Here is a 10,164-nt window from a genome sequence, read left to right as displayed (position 1 = left end):
TGGGCAGGAGCTGTGGGCCAGCCGTGGTCAGCCTCCAGTGTTCTGCGTCTTTGGGTTCCGCTTCTGTTTTTGCTGCAATTATCCGGCTACTCTACGTTGCTTTTCTTCTGCTCTGCGACTTGTGTTTAGTGAAGTGGTTATAAAATCCCCTGAACAAACGCCAGATGTCTGTGTCCAGTTCTAAGCCGTGGCTTCGCTGTGTGAGGCCATGCTGAGAACGAGGCTGGTGCTGGGCGGGCGGGCGCTCAGAGCTGCTGGCTGCACGGGGAAGCAGAAGGGCAGTTTTCAAGGAAAATGAAGTAATGTATGTAAAGCCCTTGGAAAGCAGCGTTCTTGAAGTGAACACGAACTGCTGCGGTGCTGTTGTCGGAACTAAGCTCCGTAGAGCAGGACTGCCCCAGCTAATGCATGGTAAGGATGGCACGTGAGGTTCTGCTGGCTTTTCACAGCACCCTTATTTGTGGGCAGGATTTTAGGATTCTTTAGTTCTGTGTCGCTCTGCTTTGCACTTTCCTGGCCTTGCTTGGACTTGTAATACTGGTAATAAACACTGGAACAAATGTAGCTTCTAATAGCTCCCTAATGCAGAGGTGAACTCAGAGGACTTTTGGACCTAGGAATCAATAAAAGCTCCATAAGGGGCTCCTCACGTAAACACACAAAACACACCTTGTAGAGGATCCAGGTGGAAGGGAGCAGCAGGGCAGGATAGTGTGCTCGGAGAGCCCTTCTCCTCAGCCGTGGGCTGCTGTAAGCCAGGCAGGTGAAGGTGCCATCTCGTTCTGTGATGGAGTTCATATTCGTTCACAAACACAGTGGATAATGCATGTGTTTTTAATTGGGCTAGAGAAAAATTGTTCCTTCTGCAGTTCATTACTATCTCCTTGTTGTCTAATATACTTGAAATAAGTATATGTATGGTTTTGTGGTATTTTGGTGTGAGGGTGGACAATATATGTATTTGAGTAATTTTGACTGTTACATATGCTTCTCTTTGATACCTGAATTGAGATTACAACAAAGAATGTGTTCTATACACCTGTTGTTGCCCCATGCTTTATGCAAACCTATTCCCTACAGTGGTGTTCTACGTTCTTTGTCTAGTCTGGTTTTAAAAGGCTTTGCTGACAGAGCTTAATATGAAGAAAAGAGTTTATTTTGGGGGTGCATTTCTTGATACTGTGGCTTTAAAAAATATATTTTTAGTTAGTTCCATCATACATTTGTATGTGTCTTTGAGACTGTTGAAAATATTTTCTCTTCCCTTTGGTGGGCCAAGAGTATCAGTGCGTAGATTGAGCGTTGTCCACTACTTTTGTACTTACCAAACCAAAGTAGGTTTTAATTATGATCTGTCTTCAGTCTTCTGCTCATGTTCACTTCTGCAATTTAGAATAAGTGTATTTTGAGAACAAATGTCGCTTCAAAAAAAAAAATAAATGTGTTCAGCAATGAATGTTAATTCCCGCATCACTACATAAATTTAAAGAACCTTATGTGGGGAAAACCTCTGCACATCCCTTTGAAAGCGCAGACCTCAGCCCGACTTCTTGCTCCAACCAAAGGAGACTCCAACTCTCCATTCCACTTTTACAGGGACGCCGAGGCACTGCCGTTTTCCTTAAGCAAGAATGGGGTCCTGAAGCCCTCTGCTGGATGTGCAGCAGAAGGCAGACAGCTGAGGGGAGAGTAAGTAAACTTCGAAAATGCAATTGCCATTTTCTCACATTTACTTCTTAGCTGATAACAAATGTGCTTAATTTGAAATCCAAGAGATGTTTATTTCTGCCACTCAATATCAGAGTCTCACAGGTGAATAAGCCTGCATTTCAAGGTTACAATTATATTTATTAGAGCCTTTTTGTCTTTATTCTTCATTGGTAGCAGGAAAGTTCTATGTAAATATATATATATATATACACACACACAACATATACATATATATATATGCATACATTTTGTTGTTACCCTTGTCTCCTGTTACTGCGACATGTACATTTTTGCAATTACGAAGGTCTTGTAACAGACAATTCTGAGGTTGTCTGCGACAAACGAATCTGTTTCATTCACAGGTATAAAAACCTTTAAGTGACAGAAATGGGTGATTTATCTAAAAATAAAGAGCGCAGTAAGTGAATAATAAGTAAATGAATAATTTGTCTGTCATCTTTCTGTCAGAGAACTCATTTGTGCTTCACATATTTTACATACAGTAGGCTGGAGCACAGAAAGATGACATTTATTTCCAAAAATCTCAGTATGTGTCTGCAACAGAGCTGCAAAGAGGAGACAAGAATTTAGGTTCCCTGACTCATCCTGCACCAACAAGTGTGCTACTTTGGAGCGTTTTGAGGATGTGAAAAAACAAAGTCTTTTTTAAATGTTTGGTTATAACACACTTAGGTCTGTAAAGGGATGAGGATGTGTGTCTGGAGCTGCTCCATTAATCTGACCAGTTTTAAGACTGTTAAAAAGATGAAACTAAAAAGCCCTAAAAAGAGATGGAGGCTTTTGTTCTTCAAAAGGCCCTCGGTGCTGTAATACTGGATGATGGTGTACTTAAGCCAGTGAAAAAAAGCAATTGGTTGGTTACAGCATAAAGTCAAACAAGGACTGCCCAAGTAAAAATGTCAAATGATCTCACAGCTTGGAGGAGCCTTTAGACTGCTGAATATTTAGGCACAGTGACCTGTGCGCAGGTGTTCTAAGGCAGCTTTTCTGAGCTTCTTGTAGGTGTAGCGAGTCAGAGCTCAGTGACTGATTCTTAGTCACTGCGTATGACTTCACAAAACAGTTGGTTGCTTTTTTTTTTTTTTTTTTTTTTTTTTGTTATTTGGCAAGTGTAATGCAGGGCTTTCTTAGTAGTGTTGTTATCGTGAACAACGGTCTGTTAACAATGGATGTTACATTGTTCTGAAGCAACTGACCTTTGCAGCATCAAGTCTGTTGTGACTCCTTGCCTTTTATCTGTGAATGCAGGCCCTCCTGCCACAATGGACCTTCTGTCTCTAGAATGCTTCTCAGTCCTATGACAAAGTGGATACTGGACACTTTGCCAGGCCAGACTAAATGGGTTTAAATATCATTTATTGAAAGCTTACTCGTTTGCCACATGTATTGTAGATAAAATATTGACAAGAGTTGTTCTTCTGTTGCATTCATATGTGGAAGTCATTTTTGTGTTCTATATTTTGCAGCAGCTTGTTCAGCCAGAATCCAAGTGTGAAGGGTTTCCTTACCTCAGAGTAATTTTAAGAAATGCAAAATGTGAATACTTAACTAGCTGAATTTGCATAATAAATGTCTGATCAGAAGAGGAAAATGAATTTAAAAAAATTAGTTTTAGGAGACAGAGTTGTTGTAAGCAGCAATGGAAGAAGTTGCAGCATCTGAGAACAGGCACAGCTCTCAAAGAAATGCTCAGTAATTTCATGACAGTTTCCATAGGTATATATTGGAAAAACTCTACAGTGACGGAGGATGAATGTTGTTAAGTAGAAGCTGCCATTTTCTAGTTTGGGCTGTATAGGAATTACCCTCTTTAAATATCACTGTTTGGTGAACTGGAAGGAGAAACTTATCCACTTCAAAATTTACCGTACTCCTAATTGCTCCCCGTGGCACCAGTTTATCCCGCAGTTGATGAGAACGGTACACTAATTTCCCTGAGGTAGCCCAGTTCTTCTGCTTGTTGTACAGAACAGTCCTTGACCCTGGCTTTTGGGCAGCAGGTGGACAATTTGTGTGAGAGCTGAGGGGTGTTGCTGAAGAGCAGTACAGCAGCTGAGCACTAGGTGCCACTCTGAGGCCGCAGTAGGAGCTTAGCAAGCCTGCAGCAAGAGCCATCCTGGAGGAGGAGAGGAGCGCTAGCTCCCAAAAAGCCCGGTGTGGGAGGCAGACAGGCCGTGCTCCTTGCATACCCCTCTAGTGAAGATAATAAAACAAATAATGAGAAGGTGAATCGGGGGCCACTGGCAGTAGGTTCAGCTCCCACGTGAACCAGGGCCAGCAGCAGGTGCTTCATATGGGAACTAAACCTCCACAGTTAGCAAATAATCTCCCAGTTTCAATGCATCATGCACAGGTGTCCTCACTTCTGACCTATTAGCCAGATGGGCTCAAAAAGGAGGAGGAAGAGAAAAGGGAAGGGGTGTTTATAGCTCCCTGGATGAAATTTCATTAGAGCTTAAGGATGCTTTGAAGCCTGTCTCATACGGTGTTTCTGCTGGTGCGGTCCCTCTGCAGGTAGGTCTGTGCAAGTCTGATCAGTAGAAGTGCAGTTAATAATCCCCCTCCTTCACTGTTCTTGTACACGTCTTCAACATTGCAGCACTGTACTGTGAGCGTTATATTGCAAGAGTCACACGCCTCAGTGTGGGATTTGTGCTGCTCAGAAAATGTGGAAATACCTGAATAAAGGTTTGGCCTGTTCTCAAGGTAAAGGCTAGTTAGAGAGTTTGGGTTCAGATCAAGACCCATGTGTGAACTGAAGTTTTGATGGGACATTTTTTCTGGGAATTCAGTCTGCTTTAATGAACAGGTTAAGAGTGAATATTTCCTGTGCACGTCGCATACCATATAACTTTTTAGAAATTTACACAATGTGATGTTAATTATGTGAGCATGTCACTTTGAAGTACTGAAGAAGCTTCATGAATTAGGGATAGTGAAAAGAGAGAGAAAGACCCTTGTCATTGAATGGGAGTCGAAGGAGGCCTTTTGCCTTGGTGTTGTGGTGTTCCTGCCTCACTGAGGTGTGTGTACACAGACTGCCTTTTTGTCTAGACAGGCCTACCAGTGCAGCGTCGGTGTTTGGAGCTAATGTAGCTTGTAGTCCTCAGCTTCGAAGATAAATCTGTGCTGGTCAGGAGGAAACAGGAAGGGATAAATCTCAGTAAAAATCCCAGTCGTTGATGCGTATTATTTCTCTTTCAATTACTTGGTATTCCTACATCAGGAAAAGTGTGCAATGCATTGCTAAGTGAGTTATGCTGGTCTCAAGTAGCTGGCTTACAGAGAAAATAAGAGTGTTACTAGCTAGAGGAGCTTTTTAAGCAGGAAGGGCAAAGGCACATATCATAAAGCTGAGCTTTTTGGGGCACTGACTCCTAGGAGACACCAGCATTGCTTTGGTGGTCGGTAACACTATGCAGTCCTCCTGTATGAGCTATGACTGAGCCCAGCCTTTTTGCAGTAGAGGTCTGAGTAAGGAATTTGGCTTTAACAGAAGTACTCAGAAAGAAATGCTCTCAGCAAAGTGCAAATACAGTGCCTTGCTTGGCTGTTTTGTTCTCCGTACCAATTGGTCTTACAAAGAATAAATATATATTACAGTTATTTACAGAATGATTTTTTGTTTTCTTGTTGCTCAAATGGTGGAGGATTCTTCTTGGTGCCGCGGTTCCTGTGCGCTCCCTGCTGACCAGCTCGAGCATCTGCTGCACGGGCGTCATGAACCTCGCTAGGGAAATGGGTGGCCAGCGCTGGAAGCTCTGCTGTGCTTCAGTGGCCTGGCAAAATTGTTTCTAGTAAAAGATAACAGAAAGGAATTTTGGCCTCTTCTGTCAGCACCTTGCTTCAGGAAAAGCTACATTCTAGCAGAGAATTATGCAGTAATGTATAGAGAACTGGTTTTCTCTGTGTCTGTGCATAATATATCTGGTCCTGTGGGACAACCCATCGGGAGTCCCCTAGATTTGTGAACTAAAGCCTCTGTGTAGTTATCTAACACAGGATATTGGCTGGCTTTCTGTTTTCCCTAACCTGAATTTAAATGCAGAAGTGGCTGCTTTGAAGTAGAGCATCCTTGGGTATTAAGGAAGGAGCTTGGTCTTTCGTATGCAAATTACACTACCATTGCACACCGATCTTTTATCCGTGAAGCCACCCAAGTTCTAACCTGGAATTTCAAGGTTTTCTGTCGGCAACATCCATCTTCTGTGGCCCTCCTCATATTAGCATTGATCTACAGGGGAAATAAAGAACACGGTTGTGTTATTATATACCCAGTTGCAATTTCTGTTCCAGTGATTGAGTGTACGTACAGAATTTTTGAAACATGGCCATTCTAACTTATTTTGTCTTCCTGTCAATAACGTGGCACTTGTCCAAATTATGGATCAATATCAGCTGATCTTTTTATGTTAAACTGTAATGAAGTTGCCTCTCATTGGAGATGTGATCTTGCTTCAGGCAATGCTTTTAACTGGGAACTTTTGGGATGGAAATGGGAGAGGGAGGAAACAAGTAGGGGAAAGAGATGGGGAGGAATGAGTAAACGTGGAGGGGTGAAAAGCAGCAGATGAAGAAAGAGGCAGAAGTGGGGGAGGAAGAAAAGCAGGGTCAGGATTATGGAGAGAACTGGCTAGTTAGGGGTTGTAGCACTGTGGTTAATAACCCTACTCTTCTGTGCTGTCCAGAAGCCAGTGGTACACACTGGTGCAAAAACCTCTTGAGTTCTCAGACAACAATTCCCTTAACTTTTTGGCCCCTCACTTTGTTTCAAACAGTATGTGAAATTAAATACATGGAAAGAACAGTGGAAGAGGAAATTGGAGGTGTAGAAAGATCAGTCTGTTTTTCCCCTGCGGGGAAGTAGAGCATCAGCTCTGTGGTGCCTTCTCTAAGCCTTTATCTCTGGAGAATTTCAGTATGTGTGTCGTGCTCTGGCTGTAACACAGGCTGTGTGAATGTCTATCACTTCATAATGTGACACCTGCTTTTACTGTAACCCTGTTTCACTTCCTTGGAAAAGGTGTACGGAGTAACGTTTGTAATTCCATTTTGAGGGTGAGTGGTTGATGGAGGAAAGAGATGGGGTGTCAGACTTTCAGAAGAGCTTGAAGTGGATCATTACGTTAATTTTGTTCCCCTCTTCACCATTTTTCCTTACTAGGTTGGTTTTGTTTGTTTGTTTTTGTTTTTCCCCAAGATACTTTGGTCTTTTTCGTAGTTTCTCCCACAGCTGGCTCTGAGTTGCTCTTGCATCTTAGTGTTGGTTGCTATGGCTGTGTGCATGCTGCTTACCCACCGTTAATCCAAGTCCAAGCACACCCTGCTTATGTCTGCCCCATGTGGGAGCGAGAGGCTGAGGCCCAAGCACACACGCGCTGCCTGGCATTCTGTTTCCTGCGGGGTTGGTTGTTCACACCAGCAGGGTGGGAGCTGTGGCACACACCAGCTTGCTCCCTGTGCTCTGCAGCAAATACCTGTGGCTCACACTAAACTGTAGCTGGTCTTGCTTTCTAGCTCTTCTCTCCAAAAAGTACTTGGAGTTCTTGACTCTTCTGCTGAATCTCCCCTGGACTACACGAGTTTATAGCTTTCTGGGTACATTCTACATGTATATCTTTCTCAATTATTTATTGCTCTATGGGAGCACCTAGAATGACCCATGCAAACAGCATTGGATTTGAGAAACACTTAAGATCTCTTAAAGCTCAAAAATCACTGGATAGGGCAGGTGGGAAAACTGAGATAAGGGAAGGAAATAAGGGAGCAAAGCAAATGGTTTGCTTACTGTCAGAGAGCTGTTGCTGAATTTGGAACTGAATGTAGATTGCACAGTCTTGTATGGACATATTTAATCCCAATGGTGTTCTTCCCTTTTTGGCTCCTGAAGTGAAGAACACCTAAGGAAGTCCTCTCCATTTCAAGCCAGTGCTAGAGTGAACAACAGCACTGAAGTTAAGGCTGTGTGGCTGTTAGACAACATGTTTTCAAATTGTTAGTCTTTGAGATCCAGTTTGTTTGTTTGTTATTGTATTTGGTCACCGTGATTGAAGGAACACCTTTGTACTTTTGTTTTTAATCCTTAAATTCTAAAAATTGGATAGCTGTAACTTTGTAGTAGTGGCTGTAACTTTGGAGGCAACTTTGTAGTAGCTGTATGCCTCCATGCCTAGTATAGATAACTGTCTCTCCCGGGTTTTAAGGCTGTGGTAGTGCTATTATTCCAGTTCTGCCAGTGAGGCACAAAGCACAAATACTGGTGAATTTAAACTGTCAAATGGAAATGGAGTGGGTTTTTTTGGTAAGTTCAGGAATCATTTTGAATATGGAAGCTGCAATCTTTTACACAAACTTAAATATGCTTCATCTTTTAAAAATTGGAGTTGTTTGTGGAAAGCAATTGCTCTGGAAAGAAATATTTTGTTGTTCTGTGTCTACGTTTTCAGTCTAAAAAACATTTAAAAAAAAATCCAAGTAGCTGAGGTCCCTAACAGCAGATGTGGGTAAGCTGCATCCTGTGCCACTGGGCCCTTTGCAGCCTGTATTATTATTCTGTATTGCAGCCAGTATTACTAGTTAGAAATACAGGGGAAGCCTTAAGACTTGTACCAAGCTTTTCAAAGAGTTTGATAATCCTCTGGGGGGAATCAGCATAGCTGCACTGATGGCTGTGAGGTCTGTGTGACAATTTGCTCACAACTGTGCCACAAAGCAGCTTTTTTTTTTTTTTTTTTTTTTTTTTCCTAAAACAAGAAAGACACAGGAAACTGTGTTATAAGTCAGGGGAAAATTCTTTTAGTAGTTTGAAAACATGTTTTGTCTTCTTTGTCTTGAAATGCTTGCTTGAGGGAGGGGTAAGGTTGGGGGGGGGGGGGGGGGGGAAGGTAGAATTTAATGATGTTTGTATGGAAGCAATACAGCTTTAAGTTTAAAGGGGCATACATTTGATGTTCAGAACATCAGATTGAATCATTTAGGCTTCCAGAAAATTAATTATTCAAGATCCAAATCAGAAGTCAGACTTAATAGCAGGTTTATGAGGGGTGTGCAGCGGGGCTGTGGGGATGTTGCACTTGGAGAGCTGTTTGTGCTCCAGGGACGCTCACCGAATTGTTGTTCAGGGATTTCTCAGTCTTCTGTTGGCAAACAGGTTATTGCAACTGGTTTAAACCCATTGCTGGTGGGGTTTGGTTCTAGTGGATATACACCAGGAATGAACTATTCTGCAGTTTCCGTGGTTTTTTAACTCAGAAGGACTACTGGCTTGTATATTGCGGTCTATTGCATAGCACAGGCATAGAATTTCTACCAGTTGTTTAAGTCAAGCCTAATAATGTGTGTTCTGAAAAAAGACATTTTTTTCTAGTCTGAAAACTTCTGGGAGAAAATGGAGAAAATTGGAAGCTTGCTCCAGTGGTCAGCTGGACTTTGTGTTGAACAAGGACGAGACGTTGGTGCTGTCCCTCATTGTGTCACTGGTTGTGGCAGTCAGACTTCTTAGTGCCCGACTTCCCTGCCTGTAGTGTGAAGATACAGAGTATTTAATCTCATCTGGAAAGATGCGTAAAATCCACAGCAGATAAATATGATACCATGTCACTGTGCAGTTGGAGCTCTCTTACCATTTTTTTGTCTTCTGTTTCCAATCTCACCTTTCCAATCCATGTCTCTGATATTTTTGGCTGAATGTGATAAACGATGCACTGATCTACCATCTTCCAGTTGTATCTTCTAAACACCTTGTGTTTTTCTTACAGAAAGATACAAATTAGAACAATTTTAGATAAAATTGCAATGCATTTCTGAAGAAAAAATGCCAAGTTTGCTGTTTGACTCGTCTGTTATTTAGTACTTCAGGAGTGTGTTTTGTTGGTGTTATTTGTGTAACTGTAATGAGACAGAAGGATGGGAAGGTTTTCTCTTCCATTTTACCTTTCAGCTTTCTTTTGGTAATTACTGTGGCAAATCTGTCTGCTGAGGATCTCAGCTGTGCTGCCTTGGCTTCAGGGACACTGGTGGCAATGCAGATTTTGTCTCAAAACACATTGTTTCCAGTGCCAATATACAGTGGTGTATAGGACTTGTGTGGAGTTTTTTACCTAGAAGAAAATGTGGCCTGTAGTCTGGGACTTGGTTCTGTGATGCCACCTGCTCCAAGCCAGGCTTTGTTGCTCTCGCGGCCGGTACAAGAGAAATAACTGAAGGTGTCTTTGCTGATAAGTTTTAGGGACAGGGACCAACAGCTGGAGGTTCTGTGAAGCAGGGGCTGTTGTACAAATGGGCCCAGGGGTTATAGGCTCTTTGTTAGAGTTCAATGTTATAGACATATGTACCGTAGAAGTGAGATGGAAAGAGTCCATTCTACAGCAATGGAGGCCCCAGCTTCCAAGTGCTGTTACTATCAGTAGCAGCGCCGTGGGCACAGATGTCCTA

The 10,164-nt window shown here is 42.4% G+C and overlaps 1 long non-coding RNA gene across 1 annotated transcript in view; it reads left to right on the top strand.

Moving 5' to 3' along the window:
* Positions 1-79: 79 nt before the first annotated feature.
* The window catches only part of LOC128078179 (uncharacterized), a 314,575-nt gene continuing 304,490 nt past the window's right edge, over positions 80-10,164 (top strand). The window contains exons 1-2 of the long non-coding RNA XR_008205356.1: positions 80-411; positions 1,597-1,689. This is a non-coding gene — a long non-coding RNA (uncharacterized LOC128078179). The remainder of the gene's footprint in view (positions 412-1,596; positions 1,690-10,164) is intronic.

Source organism: Tympanuchus pallidicinctus, unplaced genomic scaffold (genome assembly GCF_026119805.1).
Source record: "Tympanuchus pallidicinctus isolate F22 unplaced genomic scaffold, pur_lepc_1.0 scaffold16, whole genome shotgun sequence".
Lineage (NCBI taxonomy): Eukaryota > Metazoa > Chordata > Aves > Galliformes > Phasianidae > Tympanuchus > Tympanuchus pallidicinctus.
The sequence above is the reverse complement of the archived record's forward strand: the minus strand, read 5'-3'. Positions and strand labels throughout refer to the sequence as shown.